The sequence below is a fragment of the Salvelinus namaycush genome, chromosome 30 (genome assembly GCF_016432855.1).
Source record: "Salvelinus namaycush isolate Seneca chromosome 30, SaNama_1.0, whole genome shotgun sequence".
Taxonomy (NCBI): domain Eukaryota; kingdom Metazoa; phylum Chordata; class Actinopteri; order Salmoniformes; family Salmonidae; genus Salvelinus; species Salvelinus namaycush.
The window spans coordinates 19013305-19032878 of record NC_052336.1 but is presented as its reverse complement, the minus strand read 5'-3'; the positions used below and the strand labels follow the sequence as shown (position 1 = coordinate 19032878).

The 19574-nt window shown below is 44.0% G+C and overlaps 1 pseudogene; it reads left to right on the top strand.

Moving 5' to 3' along the window:
- The window catches only part of LOC120024839, a 20618-nt pseudogene extending 1451 nt beyond the window's left edge, over positions 1–19167 (top strand).
- Positions 19168–19574: the final 407 nt, after the last annotated feature.

Here is a 19574-nt window from a genome sequence, read left to right as displayed (position 1 = left end):
TGCTATATAGCTGAAGGTTGTCCTTTTTCCCAGGAGTGAGTCCTATACATAATGGCCAAGTCTGCAGGACGTGGGGTAACTACCACTTAAGACCTTTTACGGAGACATCTTTCAGCTCCCCTCCACCTGCAACCATGTTGTGACCTCACTGTGTAAGAGCAGCTATGAGGATTTCAACATCCAGATGAGGCGGCAGGTGGTGAACAACCAGCCCCACCATTAGCAAGATCACCATGAAGCTGGATGGTGTAGTGGTGGAGCTATCCAAGGGTTCAGTTGTTGTTAATGGGAATAAGTAAGTTCCTCAAGAATTTCTCATGTGCTGTAATTTTTAATCAGTGCTCAAGTGAGTTGATGTCATATTGTTGTCCCAGTCGCTTTGACTTAACAGATTAGACTCAACTTATACTGTGTAATTTTGCTCAAGCACCATATTTAGAGATGAGAATGTGTTTTTAAAGTACCATTGAAAATGTCTCAAAATGAAGTCAATTGAGCCAATGTAAAATGGTTGGTCTGACTAAGTTTTTTTTTCTAAGTTAAATCTAAATTTACATTTAAGTCATTTAGCAGACGCTCTTATCCAGAGCGACTTACCAAATGAAGTTCATACATATTCACCCTGGTCCCCCGTGGCAATTGAACCCCTGTCCCCCCGTGGGAATTGAAACCCAACCCTGGCATTGCAAGCGCATGCTCTACAACTGAGCCACAGGGACACGTTCCAAATCTACTGCTTTGTCTTCCTCTTCCTCCAGTGCCACCTTACCATTCAGCCAGTCTGGTATTCTCATTGAAGAACTCCCTCCTACATCAAGATCAAAGCAAAACTGGGATTGGTAGCCATATGGAACCAGGATGATTCCTTCTTGGTAGTACAACAATTATGCATTTAGAATATTTCTAGGTGGAGTTAGGTTTTTGCAGTGTGGTCAATGTCTACATTTGAAGGCCTGTGCTGTGGTGGGCACTGTGTTAACAACAGTTAAGGTAGTTCTAATCTATAGTTATTTTATTTAAGGAATAGGTTGTCACTCCTGTTAAATCTTGTTTTTGTTACAGTCATTTCCCGTTTTTGTCGAGTGTTATGCGGTTATGGAGGTAAAATGTCACCCTAAAATGTCTAATGGTCTTCTATTTCAGGTGGAGATGGACATCAAATTCAGAAATAAGACCTGTGTTCTATGTGGAGATTTTAATGGAATTCAGCAATTTGATGAGTTCTATAGCCATGGTACATTTTCACTGAACACTATCAACACATCAACCATTGCCTATTATTTGGAATACAGTTGACATTTAACAATATAATTGGATATATTTTATGCCAAAGGTATGAAATTGTCCCCTGTCGACTTCGGAAACTTCTGGAAATTGGATGGTCCCACTGAAAGCTGTACTGAAAACACACTGCCTTCAAATCAGAATTGCCCCAATCTGGTAGGTTAAACTTTATCGCTTATGATAAGAATAGGGCTATTGCTAGGCTGCTGTGTACTTAACAACATGTACAGTTGGGGTCTGAATGACTGACTCCCTTGATAAAGATTAGCAAAAATGACTGTGTACTGCTACAGTATATTGTGTGCTCCATTTCTTTGAAAATTATATTATTTTAAACTAATACAATTGCTCTGAGAAAGAGACTTTGTTTTAAAGTAATATTTTGTTTCTCTCAGTTCTGGGGTCAAAATTATTGACACCCCTGTTTTCAATACCTTTCAATACCACACCTTGCAAATAATGGCACTGAGCCTTTTTCTAAAATGTTTTATGAGTGTGGAAACACATTCTGAGGGATTTTAGACCATTCCTCCTACTGTGCTGATGGACTGCCCTCTTCAATTCAAACCACAGTTTTCAATGGGTGTCAAGTTCGGAGACTGAGTTGATTTTGTGGACAAATATATATTTATTTGGGATTTGATGTGTGCATGGGGTTACTGTATTGCTCGGAAGATCCACTGAAGGCCAAGTGGCAGTGGCAACAAGGTTTTGGCAAAATGTCAGGTACTGGGTAAAGATCATGATAGATCTTTACAAGAGCCCCAGGACCAGTGGAAGCAAAATAGCCCCTTTTTGCAATGGCCATCTCAGTCTCTCTTTGAAACCCATTGAAAATCTGTGGTTTGAATTAAAGAGGGCAGTCCATAAGAACAGCCAAAGGACATCAAAGATCCTAAACAGTGAAGGCTGCTGAGGGAAAGACGGCTCGTAATAATGGCTGGAACGGAGTAAATGGAATACCATTCCACAAATTCCGCTCCAGCATTACCACGAGCCCGTACTCCTCAATTAAGTTGCACCAATCTCCTGTGGTCCTAATTGTTCTCAAATCATAAAACATTTTAGAAAAAGGCTTATTGCAGTTATCCTCACAAGGTGAAGTACTGAAAGATAGTGAAAACAGGGATGTCAATCTTTTGACCCTACCTTTCTGAGATTTTTTTTGTATTACTTTTATAACAAAATCTCTTTCTAGAAGCAATCGAATTAATATAAAATAATATATTTGACCAAATTTGTTTTGCATTTATTTTACACAGTAATTTCTGCTCGTCTTTATCAAGGGTGTCATAATTTCAGACTCCACTGTATATGTCCTAATTATAACATCTCTCTGTTTTTGTTTTATAGAAACCAGTTTGTGAGCAGTTGCTCTCCGGTCCTGCCTTCAGCAGCTGTAAGGACTTGTTGGCCATTGACTCATTTGTTGAGTCCTGTGTATCTGACCGTGCACTGTGATAACAGCACCAAGTCCTTCTGCTATGCAACACTATCTCAGAGTACTCCCGCCAGTGTGTTCATGCAGGCGGGAAGCCAAGCAATGGAGGACTGAACAGTTCTGCTGTAAGCATGCCCTTACTCCCCGTATCAACATTCAAATTGCACATTGGTTAGTTGCAACAGTGTACTCATATTTTGGCAACCTTATCTTTGCAGATAAGACCTGCCCCTTCAACATGGAGTACCAGGAGTGTGGAAACCCCTGTGTTGACACCTGCTCAACCCCGAGAGAGGCCAGCTGTGTGAGGAACACTGCTCAGATGGCTGCTTTTGTCCTCCAGGTGGGCAGACATATTTAAAACGTTCTCTGCACATCCTCTTCTTCAAAGAGATGTAATAAAAATCCTTGGAATGGAGCAGACTGTATACTGATAGAATGCAAAGCAATTGATTCCATATTGTGGACTGAACTCTGTTGCGTTACAAAGGCAATTACAAGTTTGGTTTTTGTAATGGCCAGGTATATTATCTGATTCATGTGGGATTTAGTTCCTGACACAAGAACAAGCCAGTTGATCATAATAAAACACATGTATGCTCTCACCCAAAGGAACCGTTTTTGATGACGTCAACAAGAATGGTTGTATCGCCTTGAGTCAATGCTACTGCCGCCACAATGGAAAAACCTACGTACCGGAGAGTCTTATTCAAGCACTTGTAAAGATTGGTAAGAAACCAGGCTAAGAATTTTGACTTGATCAAAAAGTTATTCCAGGGGTGACAATTTGTAAGTTCCATTGAATAATTTATATTTTGCCCTTAGCTCCTGTGCTGGTGGTCAGTGGAAGTGTGGGACAAGGACTGTCCTGGCACCTGTGCTGTGGAGGGAGGATCCCACATCAACACCTATGATGGAAAAGCCTACACTTCCATGGGACTGCTCTTATGTTTTGACCAAGGTCAAATACAGTTTCCTCACCAAAGCTCTGTGTGCATCAATCTCATTCACATAAAATACATTTTGAAACGTGCTACCTTCTTTGTAGTTATTATGTCTGTATTACAGCTTTGCCTCCATCTTGTTTACTTTTCTTCTGGTATATCCAGTTTTTAGATGAAAATTGTAATATAGAAAAGGGCTTTCAACCATGTTCCCGGAGTGCTACCGACCCTGTAGGTTTTCACTCCAACCCTAATTTAGCGCACCTCATTCTAATAATAAGCTGGTTGATGAGCTGAATTAGGTTAGTTACAACTGCGGAATGAGCTAAAACCTACAGGAGAGTAGCTCTCCAGGAACAAGTTGGGGAGCCCTCATATAGAACAGTACTATTCATCTTGCATTGATACATTTATCTATGGAGAAATGTGGGTTGTTCATGTTTACTCTGTCTCTTGTTTTACACTGAGATATTCCTTTTTCAAAAAAATTCAGAAGGATATTTCCTTTTATTAAGGGAAATATTTGTAACAACTGATTTATGTTTTTTCAGGACTGTGATGGGATGCAATTCACTGTACTGGGTGATCTGGTGCAGTGTGGGCTTTCTGACAGTGAGACTTGTCTAAAGGCTGTTACCCTGTCCCTCTCAGAAGGAGCCACTGTAAGTATTCTTTGACTGACATGCTATCAGCTTTGACTGCAGTAAATGTTTTTTCCCTAGTGTTGTTAGGTTTTAGACTTTAATGTATTATTTGAATATCATGAGTAAGCATATAGTTACACAATGCAACTCTACGCAGGTGATCAACATACAAACCCAATGGAAAAGCTTTGTAAATGGAATCTATTCTCAGCTGCCTTTTTCTGCTGGTAAGTTACAGTTGTTGTACAATTAACATACAGTACAATCAATGTGGTCATGACTAGGCATACATGAAACGTGTGTCCTACAGTTAAAGCACATCATTGTATGGGGAATACATTATGATACATGGGAATGTTGTGATGGTGATGCAGCTTTATCATTCAACACTGACACATATATTTTACTTAACATCATAATGCTGAATCTTACTCCTTCCTCTTCCCACTTTGTTCCTTATAGCTGGAGTAACTATTTCAGAGCCTCCTCATTTTTCATCATTGTCCAGACCACCTTTGGCCTCCAGTTGGAAATCCAACTCTCACCAATATGCAGGTCTATATTGCTGCAAGCACCGTTTGGCAGCAGAGAACTTGTGGTATGTCTCATCATCCGTTGACCAACCACCACAGTCCACTGAGGTGTTCATGTTCTGGGAATGATTTATTTTCCCTGTAATAAATACATGTTCACCCTACAGGTCTTGTGGAAACTTCAACAACAACCAAGGAGATGATTTCAAGGTCCTGAGTGGAGTGACTGAGGGCACAGCCATTGGTTTTGCAACACCTGGAAAACACGAGCCAGCTGCCCAGACATCAAGAGTAGCTTTGAAAGCCCCTGCAGTTTAAGTCTTGACAATGGTATCTGCATGGTTTATCACCTTTCCATGTCTGTTTTAATTGTATGGAGAATGGTGCAAGTGTTTCTTAAAGTTGGCCTAACTGTGGTTTATTTTTCACTATTTCAGAGAAGTATGCCCAGCACTGGTGCTCTCAGCTGGCTGATCCTAAAGGGTTGTTTGCTCCATGCACACAGCGATAAGCCCAGACTGTACAAAGAAGTGAGACCATTTCACCATACTATTCAGACAATTTCCTAAGCATAACTAATACACAAATGTATGTAACATGATGCCAGCTGTTATGGGGAAATTGAGAATTATGTTGCGTGCTGTTAATGTTGTTTATCTGCACAGAATATGCACACACAATTAATTAAAACTATTGTACAGTGTAATATGGATGCTGTTCTGACTGTGGTTTTCTATTCAGAACTGCATGTATGACAGCTGTAACTGTGAGAAGAGTGAGGACTGCATGTGTGCTGCCGTCTCCTCTTATGTCCACGCTTGTGCTGCCGAGGGAATCCAGCTCAGCGGCTGGAGAGACACTATCTGCAGTGAGTGACAGTCACACCATAATACCTAAGAAGATTTGTCAATTGTGGGAGAATTAGATACAAATATGATAAATATTTACATCTACAGTAATTGTTGCCATCCCCAGACAAATACTCCACCTCGTGCCCTAGCACCATGGTCTACAGCTACAGCATAAAAGCAGTGATCGCTCCTGCCGCTGCTACAGCGACTCTGACTTTACCTGTTCAATCACCTTCGAGTCTGTGGATGGGTGTGTCTGTTCTGAGGGAACCTACCTGGATGATGAGGGCAAGTGTGTTGCACCAGCCAGCTGCCCTTGTTATTACAAGGGCTCAGTGGTGTCCCCTGAGAGGTCATCAGCAAGGATGGAACCAGTGGTATGGACCAAGTTATTTACCTATCTATACTCAAGCTGTATATCATTAATTCACTACACATTTTATTTCAAAGGCATATTTTTGGGACTCTATGAACCAAGATCCTTAGGCCTTGCTTTCCTGTAGTGAGCATAGGGACATTCAAGTACCATTAACACCATTTTATTTCAGCACCTGCAAGGAGGGAAAACTCCGTTGCATTGGAGATTCACCCGATCAGCATGTAAGTTCATGTATATAAATTGTCAAAACAACTCACATTTTGAGCTATTGTACTGTGCCAGGCAACACTGAATTTGAAATAAGGATATTCTTTTAATGGCACTCTGCCAAATCCTATATACATTCATGGTGTGTGGTAATAGTATGCTATTGGCAACAGAACCAGGCTATGTGCATGTTGAAATATTATCTCTCCATCCTAGTACACACTTTACAGAGCATATGGATTTTGTGAAAGACACAACAGAGTCATGACACATGAATTCCCTTTATTTCCACAGCATGTGTTGCACAATGGTTTTCTTCAACTGCTCCAGTGCAAGCCCAGGAGTGAGAGGGTTAGAGTGTCAGAAGAGCTGCAACATTCTGGATATGGCCTGTGTAAGTCCCCTATTCACCTCGTCTCCAGGCCATTCCGCACAGCGGATATAAGCCTTCGTAAAAACATTAAGAAACCTTCCTAATATTGATATTAATACACAATCCGTCTCAATTGTCTCAAGGCTTGAAAATCCTTTTTTAACCTGTCTCCCCCTCTTCATCTAAACTGATTGACAAGTGACATCAGTAAGCGATCAATGCTTTCACCTGGATTCCCCTGGTCAGTCTATGTCATGGAAAGAGCAGGTGTTCCTTAATGTTTTCTACACTCAGTGTATAGTAATATAATGCCCATAGGATTGTGAATAAAAATTTTGTGTAAAATATAAACTTTCATTTTTAAAAAATATATTGGTACTGTTAACATACAGTTAACGTCATCTCCAAGCTATTGCGCACAGAAAATATAAGCTTGGTACATCAACGATTAATATTTGTCCTTAGTGGGAGTGACCATATAATTCCATGGGAGTTTCTTTATTGAGTAAAGTATTTGTCATCATTTAATTTGAGCGAATCACACGACTGTGAGGCGTGGCTCTGTGCTTGTGGTGTGCTAGCGTATGGGGAAGGGTTAGGGGAAGGTGTTGTGGGAGATGATTGGTTGGTAGATTATGCTGAATAAGCCAATGCCTATGCCCTGGGAGTTTCTCCTGGTCTTTCTGTATTGGCTAATGGCTAATGAAGGCCAAGTTTGACCTTTGGTCCACCAGACTCTTCACGCATTTGGGCGGAAGTTAACACAATTTTTACACAGCAGATTTTCAAATCAATCATTTTCACTTTACAGATCAGCACAGAGTGCATATCAGGCTGTATGTCCCTCTGGACTGGTATCCGATGGAAAAGGAGGCTGCATCAGCCAGACCTTTGTCCTTGTTCTCACAATGGAGCTACTTACCAACCAGGAGACAGCATCAAGGTCGACTGCAATACCTGGTAAGGTTATCTTGCCTCAATTGGGGTTTTAAACCAATTAAGACTTCAGTCTGATATTCTGTTTTTGCAACTTTCAGCACTTGTAAAGACAGAAAATGGCAGTGCACAACTAACCTGTGCCATGGAACCTGTGCCATTTATGGAGATGGACACTACATTACTTTTGATGGAAACGATTCACTTTCGAAGGAGACTGTGAATACACTCTTACAAAGGTATGCTTGCAGGGTTTCTTGATAGTCTAAGTGATCAACACCAATATTACATGCTGAACAATAAGGGTTTGTGTTAATTGTTTTAAGGTATATACTGTAGGTGTTTCTGGGGAGTCTGAAAAGCAATATTTGAAACTGTTTGGACATTATCTGCTGTTGCTTTGTGGATGTTGCTGTAGCATTTCCAACAAGCTGAACCTTTTCACTATTTAAATGATTGACTTACAACATGTTTGGTTGGAGATCATGTGCCATCCACCAAAATACTATGTTGGCTGTTGTTAAATGTATTACTGAAATTGTCTACCTTAAACAGGACTACTGTGAGAACAACAATGCCAACGGCAGCTTCAGAGTCATCACTGAGAACATCCCTTGTGGAACAACAGGCACCACCTGCTCAAGGCCATTAAGCTCTTCCTGGGGGTAACTAGATTCCTGCTTTCTGCCTGGCACATACCATTACTGAAGCCAAGACTACTAATATTCGGTCATACATACATACATACATACTATAAAGCACACTATATACACATAAATCAAAGCTTCATGAGGCCTGGAAAAAAATTAACATTATGGCATACATTATAACATAATGAGTAATTACATAAATTAATATTTTAACTGTATACTCAAACTATTTAAAAAAAAATCTCTTTCAGAACAATGAATTAATTCTGACAGAAGGGAACTACCAAGTCGTTGAGAGAAATACAGGGGAGGCGGTTCCTTACCAGATTCGCACAATGGTATCTACCTTGTGATTGAAGCCAATAATGGTTTGATTCTCATGTGGGACAGGAAAACAAGCATGTTCATCAAACTTAATCCACAGTTGTCACGACCGGTGCGAGAAACAGTCACTAATAATCGTCAGAACCCAGAAGATGAGGCAGACACAGCAGTACTAGAGATGGTGGTTTAATTAAAGAACAAAATCTTCAGGCAAAGAAACTAAATCCACAATGTCAAAAATAAAGCCAAGAGGCACAAAGTGGAAATCCTCCAAAATACAAGAAAACTCCACAAAGTGGTAAAAAACAGCAGGGAAAAACAAACCTCAAAAGACTACTCAAATAATACACAAGAACTAAACCAGAGAACCTCTGGAAAATCCAACAAGAGAAATATCTATATAAAACAAGGCTTGGGCTGGGGCTGGGTGCTAACTTACAAACACTGAGCAAGGAACTGAGGAACACACAGGGTTTAAATACTAACAAGGGAATGACCTACAGGTGCAACAATAATTAGAGCAAGAAAAACAAAAGGTACAAAAAAGGTGCAATGGGGACATCTAGTGACCAAAACCCGAACAGTCATGGCCAAAACCTGACAGAATCCCCCTCCTAGGAACGGCTCCTGACGTTCCTACCAGCCTTCTCAGGGTGGAGGGTCCTGAACTGACGAATGAGGTCAGGGTCCAGTATGTCCTTGGCAGGAACCCAGGAGCGTCCTCGGGACCGTAGCCTTCCCAGTCCACCAGATACTGCCAGGACCGCTGCACCCGCGGGAATCCAGTATCCGGTGGACGGTATAAGCCGACTGGCCACCGATGACACGGGGCGGAGGGGGAGGTCTGCCTGCCGGGATAAGGGGAGAAAAAACAACAGGTTTTAATAAAGAAATGTGAAATGTTGGATTGATCTTAAGGGATCTGGGTAAGTGCAGGCGAAAAGTAACAGGATTGACTCTCCTGGCAATCTTAAAGGACCGATGAACCTCTGGGACAGCTTGCGAGACTCCACCCGTAGTGTTAAGTTCTTAGTTGAGAGCCATACTCTCTGGCCGGGGTACAGGGTAGGACGGGACGGCGACGTCTGTTGCTTGTCGTTGGTACTGCTGAGAGGAACGCAGAAGATTAAGACGTGCCTTCTTCCACGTAAGCCGACAGCGTCTGATGAACCTCGAGGCTGAAGGCACTCTGACTTCTGCCTCCTGGTCCGGGAACAATAGAGGCGCATAGCCAAACTGACACTCATGCGGGGATATACCAGTGGAGGAGGAGCACAAGGTGTTGTGCGCGTACTCGGCCCAAACAATGAAGGATGACCATGTGGACGGGTTGTTGGAAACCATGCATCTGAGGGTGGTTTCCAGCTCCTGATTCATCCTCTCAGTTTGGCCATTGGACTCCGGATGGTACCCTGAGATAAACTGGCCGTGGCCCCTATGAGTTGGCAGAAGGCCTTCCAAAACCTTGAGGCGAACTGGGGACCTCTGTCGGAAACCATATCTTGCGGAATCCCAAAGACTCGGAACACATGGTTAATCACCAACTCAGCTGTTTCCTTGGCAGAAGGTAATTTGGTCAAGGGAACAAACCTGGCCGCCTTAGAAAACCTGTCGATGATGACTAGGATCGTAGTATTACCATGGGACGGAGGAAGGCCAGTAATAAAGTCCACGAGATATGGGACCAGGGTCGTGGGGAATAGATAGAGGGTGAAGGAGTCCTTGAGGGCGGAGGTGAGAAGATTTGCCCTGGCAGCACACGGAACAGGCCTTGATGAAAGTGGCAACGTCTTCTTTTATGGTGGGCCACCAGAACTTACGCTGGATGAACTCCAAGGTGCGACCTACGCCCGGGTGACAGGTGAGGCGAGAGGAGTGCCCCCACAGAAGGACTTGGGACCTTGCTGCCTTGGGAACAAACACACCGATTAGCAGGACCTCCTCCAGGGCCCGGTTCGATGGCTTGAGCTTGTTTCACGGTATCCTCCACTTGCCACGAGATCGGAGCCACGATCTTAGCGGCCGGAAGGACAGTCATGTCAGTATCTTCTCGAATGGCAGGAGAGTAGATTCGTGACAAGGCGTCGGTTTGAGATTCTTCGACCCGGGTCTATAGGTGAGGATAAACTGAAATCGGCTGAAGAAAAGAGACCATCGAGCTTGTCTGGAGTTCAACCGCTTCGCCTGCTGGATATTACTCCAGATTTTTGTGGTCCGTAAGCACTTGAAACGGTTGAGAAGCCCCCTCGAGCCAGTGTCTCCATTCCTTCAATGCCATCTTAACCGCTAGGAGTTCACGATCCCCCACATCGTAATTCCTCTCGGCCGGGGTAAGCCGGTGAGAGAGAAGGCGCAAGGATGAAGCTTCTTGTCTTCACCCCTCTGAGACAGGACAGCTCCAACCCCAACCTCTGATGCGTCTACCTCCACCACAAAAGGTTCATCCGCCGTTGGTAGTGTCAGGATGGGAGCAGAGAGGATGCGCTGCTTGAGTCCTTGGAAGGCCGTCTCAGCTTCTCTTCCCCACAGAAACCTTGTGTTGCCACCCTTGGTTACAGCTGAGAGAGGGGCTGCCACCGAGCTGAAGTTCTTGATGAACTTGCGGTAAAAGTTGGTGAAGCCCAGGAAACGCTGAACTTCCTTAACGGACTTGGGGGTGGGCCAATCCGCTACCCGCCTCTACCTTCTTGGGGTCCATCTGGACTCGTCCGGGTTCCACTATAAATCCCAGGAATTGTACTCGAGAGGAATGGAATTCACACTTTTCCGGCTTAACGTACAAATGGCTGTCTAGGAGGCGTTTGAGCACTTGTCTGACATGCTTAGTGTGTTCTTGAAGGGAGCTCGAAAGATGAGGATGTCATCCAAGTAAACAAACACAAGATGTTAAGCATATCCCTAAGCACATCGTTTATGAGCGCTTGAAACACAGCCGGAGCGTTGGTCAGGCCGAAGGGCATCACCGAGTATTCGTAGTGACCAGTAGGCGTGTTGAAAGCGGTCTTCCACTCGTCCCCGGGTTTGATCCGCACAAGATGGTATGCGTTCCGCAGGTCAAGCTTAGTGAAGACAACTGCTTCCTGGAGCAGCTCAAAGGCTGTGGCCATAAGGGGTAGCGGGTAGCGGTTACGGACGGTTATGGCATTGAGTCCCCGGTAGTCGATGCAAGGTCGTAATCCACCGTCTTTCTTGGCCACAAGAAAAACCCTGCTCCCGCCGGCGAGGTAGATGGACGCATGAGGCCTGCTGCCAGAGCGTCCTTGATGTAGGTATCCATAGCAGCTCGTTCGGGAGGAGAAAGGGAAAAGATCCGACCCCTGGGAGGGCAGGTCCCCGGCAACAGGTCGATGGTGCAATCGTAAGGTCTATGGGGTGGTAGTTTGGTGGCCCTCTGTTTGCTAAATACCAGTTTGAGGTCATGGTAACACTCGGGAACTCGGGACAAGTCGATGGATTCTAGAGACTCGGAAGGGGAACTATGGGAACTCGGGAAGATACAAGTGGCTTGGCACGTAGGACCCCACTGCTTGATAGTGCCCACAGACCAGTCGATGTGAGGGTTATGGCTGTGAAGCCAGGGATAACCAAGGACGAGAGGGAACTCGGAACAGGAGATCAGATGAAAGTTCATCACTTCCTGGTGTTGGGAAACTGAAAGTCGCAAGGGGGTAGTGGCACGAGTGACAAGTCCAGATCCCAAAGGGCTTCTATCCAACGTAGTAACCCTTATGGGGTCACTTAGAGGTTCAGAAGGAACGCCATTCTCCTTCGCCCAGATCCCATCCATGAAGTTACCTGCGGCTCCAGAGTCTACCAAGGCTTGAAGAGAAAACTCGTGGTCGTCCAGGAAAGGGTAACTGGAATGAGCAGCGGGAGTTGGATGGATGGAGGAGGTTATGTTTCCCGTTACAGTCCTCCCAGGCCTGCACGGGAGAGTGCGTTTCCCTGGAGCCCGGGACACGTGGAGCGGAAATGGCCCGGTTTGCCGCAATATAGACAGCATCGCTCCCTCATCCGGCGGTCTCTCTCAGCCTGGAAGATGCGTCCAACCTGCATGGGTTCTGGTGGAGCCAGCGAGGATAAAGGTGGAGACTCGGAGCTGGAACCGATAGGAGCTAGGGTGAGCGGTCTATGGTTTTGTTCTCTCTCTCTCTCAGACGCTGGTCTATGCGTGAAGCCAACTTGATAAGGGACTCGAGGTTGTCCGGTGGTTCCCGAGTGGCCAGTTCATCTTGGATGGTGTCAGAAAGACCCTTCAAAAAACACACTGTGAGCGCCTCGTCGTTCCAGCCACTTGCTGCTGCCACAGTGCGGAACTGGATGGCATAGTCCGTCACGCTGCGCCGACCTTGGCGGAGAGTCAGGAGCTGTTTGGCTGAGTCAGGGCCGTTGGTAGGACCTTGAAACACTCGCTTGAATTCTTCAGCAAAGGTAGAGTAGCTGGCACAGCAGGGACTTTGGGCATTCCACACAGCAGTAGCCCAGGCTAGGGCTTTTTCCGACAGCAGGGTGATGATATATGCTATCTTGGACCGGTCGGTGGGAAACGACGATGGTTGCAGCTCAAAGGAGAGAGAACATTGGGTGAAAAACCCCTTACAAACACTCGGATCCCCTGAGAACCGTTGGGGAGGCGGCAGACGAGGTTCAGCCAGGGGATTAACTGCCAGGGGCACTTGAATCGGATGAACTGGAGCAGAAGCGGTTGCCGGGGAAAGTCGATCCGAAATCTGCTTTATGGAAGTCAGCATCTCTGACAGAAGTTGAGAATGTCTAGCCATTAAGGCCTCTTGCTGAACCAGAGCAGCTTCGTGGCGTTGGACAGTCCCCTCGTGGTGGGACAGCATGGAAAAAAGATCCTGGGTACTGGCTGCCTCTGGGTTCATTATAAGGTCTCAGTGTTTCTGTCACGACCCGGTGCGAGAAACAGTCACTAATAATCGTCAGAACCCAGAAGATGAGGCAGACACAGCAGTACTAGAGATGGTGGTTTAATTAAAGAACAAAATCTTCAGGCAAAGAACTAAATCCACAATGTCCAAAAATAAAGCCAAGAGGCACAAAGTGGAAATCCTCCAAAATACAAAGAAACTCCACAAAGTGGTAAAAACAGCAGGAAAAACAAACCTCAAAAGACTACTCAAATAATACACAAGAACTAAACCAGAGAACCTCTGGAAAATCCAACAAGAGAAATATCTATATAAACAAGGCTTGGGCTGGGGCTGGGTGCTAACTTACAACACTGAGCAAGGAACTGAGGAACACACAGGGTTTAAATACTAACAAGGGAATGACCTACAGGTGCAAACAATAATTAGAGCAAGAAAAACAAAAGGTACAAAAAAGGTGCAATGGGGACATCTAGTGACCAAAACCCGAACAGTCATGGCCAAAACCAGACAACAGTTCAAGGTACATTTCAACTTTGATTGGATGACAATTAGATATTAAAATATGGTTCTAGTATTCCATCAACTGGTATTCACAAGTCTGTTATGACTCCTTTTTATCACTCAACTGAATCTTTTGCTATGTCCTCTTCAGGGACATGTCTGTGGTCTGTGTGGAAACTATGATGGCAACGCAAACAATGACTTCACTACCAGGAGCCAGGCAGTGGTTGTCAATCCTCTAGACTTTGGAAACAGCTGGAAAGTCTCTGCAAGCTGCCCCGATGCAAAGAGCAAAAGGAGCCCCTGTACTGCCAACCCTTACAGGCAGTCTTGGTCACAGAAGCAGTGCAGCATCATACAGAGCAACGTTTTCACAGACTGCCATTCTAAAGTAGGTTTAGACTTTAGTCGTTCACTGAATGTTTTGGAATTTGATGTGATCATGTCAAATAAGATCTGTTTTCCAATTAGGTGGACCCCTCTCCTTTCTACGATGCTTGTGTGACAGACTCATGTGCTTGTGACAGTGGTGGAGACTGTGAGTGCTTCTGTACCGCTGTGGCAGCTTATGCAGAGGCCTGTAATGAGGCTGGAGCCTGCATAGCCTGGAGAAACCCACAAATCTGCCGTGAGTTTCTAAATGTTCAATTCATTTAAGTGCTGACATAAAATAGGCTTAATCCAGTCAGTTTAAACCAAATTGAAGATAATACTTACAGAGAGCTTTTGTCCATCACATACAGCACTGTTCTGTGATTACTACAACCCCACTGGAGAATGTGAGTGGCACTACAAGGCATGTGGAGCTCAGTGTATGAAGACCTGCAGGAATCCCTCCGGGAGCTGCTCAACTCAGATACCACCTCTTGAAGGTACAGTAGACATTATCTATTTTGGGCAACAACAATTTTCTATAACAGGTACTTAGTATTTCTTTAATGTTAAAGCTAGAGTCCTTAATTGAAACAATAACAAAGTCGCAACCCCACCTCTGTTTAGGTAAAAAGCTGAGGGAAGGCCCAGGAAAATTGTAACCACTCTCAAATCCATAGACAGAGCTATGGATGCAAGGGCTGACAATTCATGATATAAAAATGATTGTTAACCATGTTTTGAGGCTATACAGTGCTGGATTTAATTGGTTTTGTTTACAAACATTGAGGTAAAACAAGCATATATTTTGGGTTCTTATGGGTACGACAGTTGAACAATGCTCAGGAGGCATTTATAAATGATATTCTTCAATAGATAATGGAAAATATATTATTCATTTATATGTCAGAAATTGCTATAGCTACAAAATATTCTAGCTTTAAATTACCTCAATCAATAAATAGCTTTTTGATCATTAATATTTTAATATTTTTCTTCTTCTTTAGGTTGCTATCCAAAATGTCCTCCTGCTCAACCCTTCTTTGATGAAGATATAATGAAGTGTGTGGAGAAGGAGCAGTGTGGCTGCTATGGCAGAGATGGAAAACACTACAATAATGGAGAAAAAGTACCGACCACAGAAAACTGCCAGACATGGTAATACAGAGAATCTTGGTCTTGGCTAAAATTGTGAACACTGTAACTGTGTTTGAGTGTCAAGAATGAAACTAAGTAGAATTGTAAATGTTTCTTTTTCCAAATCTATTGTAATTCTGTGACAGTGGACTGCAAATACGATGTACAAGGTATGAACAGATCCTTCAACCAAAACAACAACACATACATGATTTCTGCAACATTCCAGTAGCCTAAATTATTATACTTACCCTTTCAGCTTGCACTTGCACCTACAATGGGAACAAATACCCAATGGGCATATCATCTATCACACCACGAATGGGCACAGCAGTTGTATCACAGCCATCTGTGGGAAGAATGGAACCATTCAGAGGGACATTTACCCATGTTCAACTACAACTCCAACTTTAACTCCAACGGTTCCTAACTCTACTCCATCCTCTACAGTGACAACAACTGTCTTTACTTTCTCAACACCCACAACTGGTGGGTACTTGAGACTAAGACTTGATGACTGTGAATTAGTTGATGTGTGTAATGTAAAAACTACAGCAGGTATCTTTTCTGATCAAAATGGCTAAGAACATTGCTAATTATGCACCCAAATTAAATGTTTTTACACAATTTAAAATAGTTTGTTTGTTTTAAGTTGAACTAAATAACTGTAATGTAATCCCTGATTCTATAGCACCAACCACAACTTCAACAGAGACAACAGTGTCTCCAAACCTTTACTACTACATGTGGATATCCATGTGTGTGGTCACAATGGTTTGATACCACATTCCCTACACTTGGAACTCCAGGAGGAGACTCTGAAACCTACAACAACATAAGAGCAGAGGGACATGATATATGTGAGAAGCCAAGCAAGATCCAATGCAGAGCCGAGAAGTACCCAAATGTTAGCATAAGCCAGTAGGCCAATGGTGCAGTGTAATGTAGCAGAAGGGTTGACTTGCAGAAATGAAGACCAGTCAGGCAAATTCCCACTGTGCTTTAACTACCAAGTTCGAGTCCTCTGCTGTGATGAAAATCTTTGCACATCTAAGCCTACAACCATTTCACCAACAACTACAAGACCACCTGTTACGACGACAACAACAACTACAACAGCAACCACTTCCACTTCATCAACAACCACGTTGACTACAAAAACCCCGAACTGCACAGTTTGTGAGTGGTCACCTTGGTATAACGTGGACTATCCTCAATTTGGTCCTGGGGCGGCGACAATGAATCAATTAAAAAGATTATAGAATCTGGAAAACATATTTGTGAAAAACCAGTGGATGTCATATGCCAAGCAGTGCGATATCCAGGGGTCCCATTGTCTGAATTAGGGCAGAAGGTAGAATGTAATACGAAGGTTGGACTAATATGCCAGAACAAAGATCAAGGCATTCCTCCAATATGCCTTGACTATGAAATTAAGGTGAAGTGTTGTAAGACTGTGAAATGTCACACTACAACACCAGTCCATACAACTACACCTACAGTCACAACTACAACAATGTCAGCATCCACATTACCTACAACAACAAGTAACCAACAACAATCACTACTCCTCCAACCTCAACTCAACCTCTAACTACAACTCCACTCCAACACCCAATACCACAATCTTAACATCGACTGCTCCACCTACCACATCACAACAGTTCCTCCCATACTACTCCTACACCCACTACTACAACCTCAACATCGACGCTCCAGCTACAACAAAAACAACAACTCAGACCCACAGCCCTAGTACAACTCCAACCACTACTCCTACATCAACCTCAACAGGAGTAACACCTACCCAATGCAGTGGTGAAGAAAAATGTGTGTGGTCAGACTGGATCAACCTTGGTCAGCCAACATCAGGCTCTGAAGGTGGAGATAATGAATCCATTAAGAACATCATTGCTGCTGGTTATCACATTTGCTCAGCTCCAGAGGCAGTTGAATGTAGAGCAAAACAATACCCTGGACTTCAGATCTCTCAGCTTGGCCAAGACGTGACTTGCAATCCATCCATTGGACTGATATGTCAAAACAATATGCAAGGTCTTCAGCAAAAGTGCTTCGATTACGAGATTCGAGTGAAATGTTGTCAATGTGGAACAACAACACACATCCCAACCACCACAACGACAACAGTTCCTCACGTCACTACTCTACACCCACTACTACAACTCCCAAAATCAACAGCTCCAGCTACAACAAAAACAACAACTCAGACCCCCAGCCCTAGAACAACTCCAACCACTACTCCTACATCAACTCAACAGGAGTAACACCTACCCAATGCAGTGGTGAAGAAAAATGTGTGTGGTCAGACTGGATCAACCTTGGTGAGCCAACGTCTGGCTCTGAAGGTGGAGATAATGAATCCATTAAGAACATCATTGCTGCTGGTTATCACATTTGCTCTGCTCCAGAGGCAGTTGAATGTAGAGCAAAACAATACCCTGGACTTCAGATCTCTCAGCTTGGCCAAGACGTGACCTGCAATCCACCCGTTGGACTGATTTGTCAAAACAATATACAAGGTCTTCAGCAAAAGTGCTTCGATTACGAGATTCGAGTGAAATGTTGTCAATGTGGAACAACAACACACATCCCAACCACCACAACGACAACAGTTCCTCACGTCACTACTCCTACACCCACTACTACAACCTCAAAATCAACAGCTCCACCTACAACAAAAACAACAACTCATACCCCCAGCCCTAGTACAACTCCAACCACTACTCCTTCATCAACCTCAACAGGAGTAACACCTACCCAATGCAGTGGTGAAGAAAAATGTGTGTGGTCAGACTGGATCAACCTTGGTCAGCCAACGTCTGGCTCTGAAGGTGGAGATAATGAATCCATTAAGAACATCATTGCTGCTGGTTATCACATTTGCTCTGCTCCAGAGGCAGTTGAATGTAGAGCAAAACAATACCCTGGACTTCAGATCTCTCAGCTTGGCCAAGACGTGACTTGCAATCCATCCGTTGGACTGATTTGTCAAAACAATAAGCAAGGTCTTCAGCAAAAGTGCTTTGATTACGAGATTCGAGTGAAATGTTGTCAATGTGGAACAACAACACACATCCCAACCACCACAACAACACCAGTTCCTCATGTCACTACTCCTACACCCACTACTACAACCTCAACATCGACAGCTCCACCTACAACAAAAACAACGAATCAGACTCCCAGCCCTAGAACAACTCCAACCACTACTCCTACATCAACCTCAACAGGAGTAACACCTACCCAATGCAGTGGTGAAGAAAAATGTGTGTGGTCAGACTGGATCAACCTTGGTGAGCCAACGTCTGGCTCTGAAGGTGGAGATAATGAATCCATTAAGAACATCATTGCTGCTGGTTATCACATTTGCTCAGCTCCAGAGGCAGTTGAATGTAGAGCAAAACAATACCCTGGACTTCAGATCTCTCAGCTTGGCCAAGACGTGACTTGCAATCCATCCGTTGGACTGATTTGTCAAAACAATAAGCAAGGTCTTCAGCAAAAGTGCTTTGATTACGAGATTCGAGTGAAATGTTGTCAATGTGGAACAACACACATCCCAACCACCACAACAACAACAGTTCCTCACATCACTACTCCTACACCCACTACTACAACCTCAACATCGACAGCTCCACCTACAACAAAAACAACGACTCAGACTCCCAGCCCTAGAACAACTCCAACCACTACTCCTACATCAACCTCAACAGGAGTAACACCTACCCAATGCAGTGGTGAAGAAAAATGTGTGTGGTCAGACTGGATCAACCTTGGTCAGCCAACATCTGGCTCTGAAGGTGGAGATAATGAATCCATTAAGAACATTATTGCTGCTGGTTATCACATTTGCTCAGCTCCAGAGGCAGTTGAATGTAGAGCAAAACAATACCCTGGACTTCAGATCTCTCAGCTTGGCCAAGACGTGACCTGCAATCCATCCGTTGGACTGATTTGTCAAAACAATATGCAAGGTCTTCAGCAAAAGTGCTTCGATTACGAGATTCGAGTGAAATGTTGTCAATGTGGAACAACAACACACATCCCAACCACCACAACGACAACAGTTCCTCACGTCACTA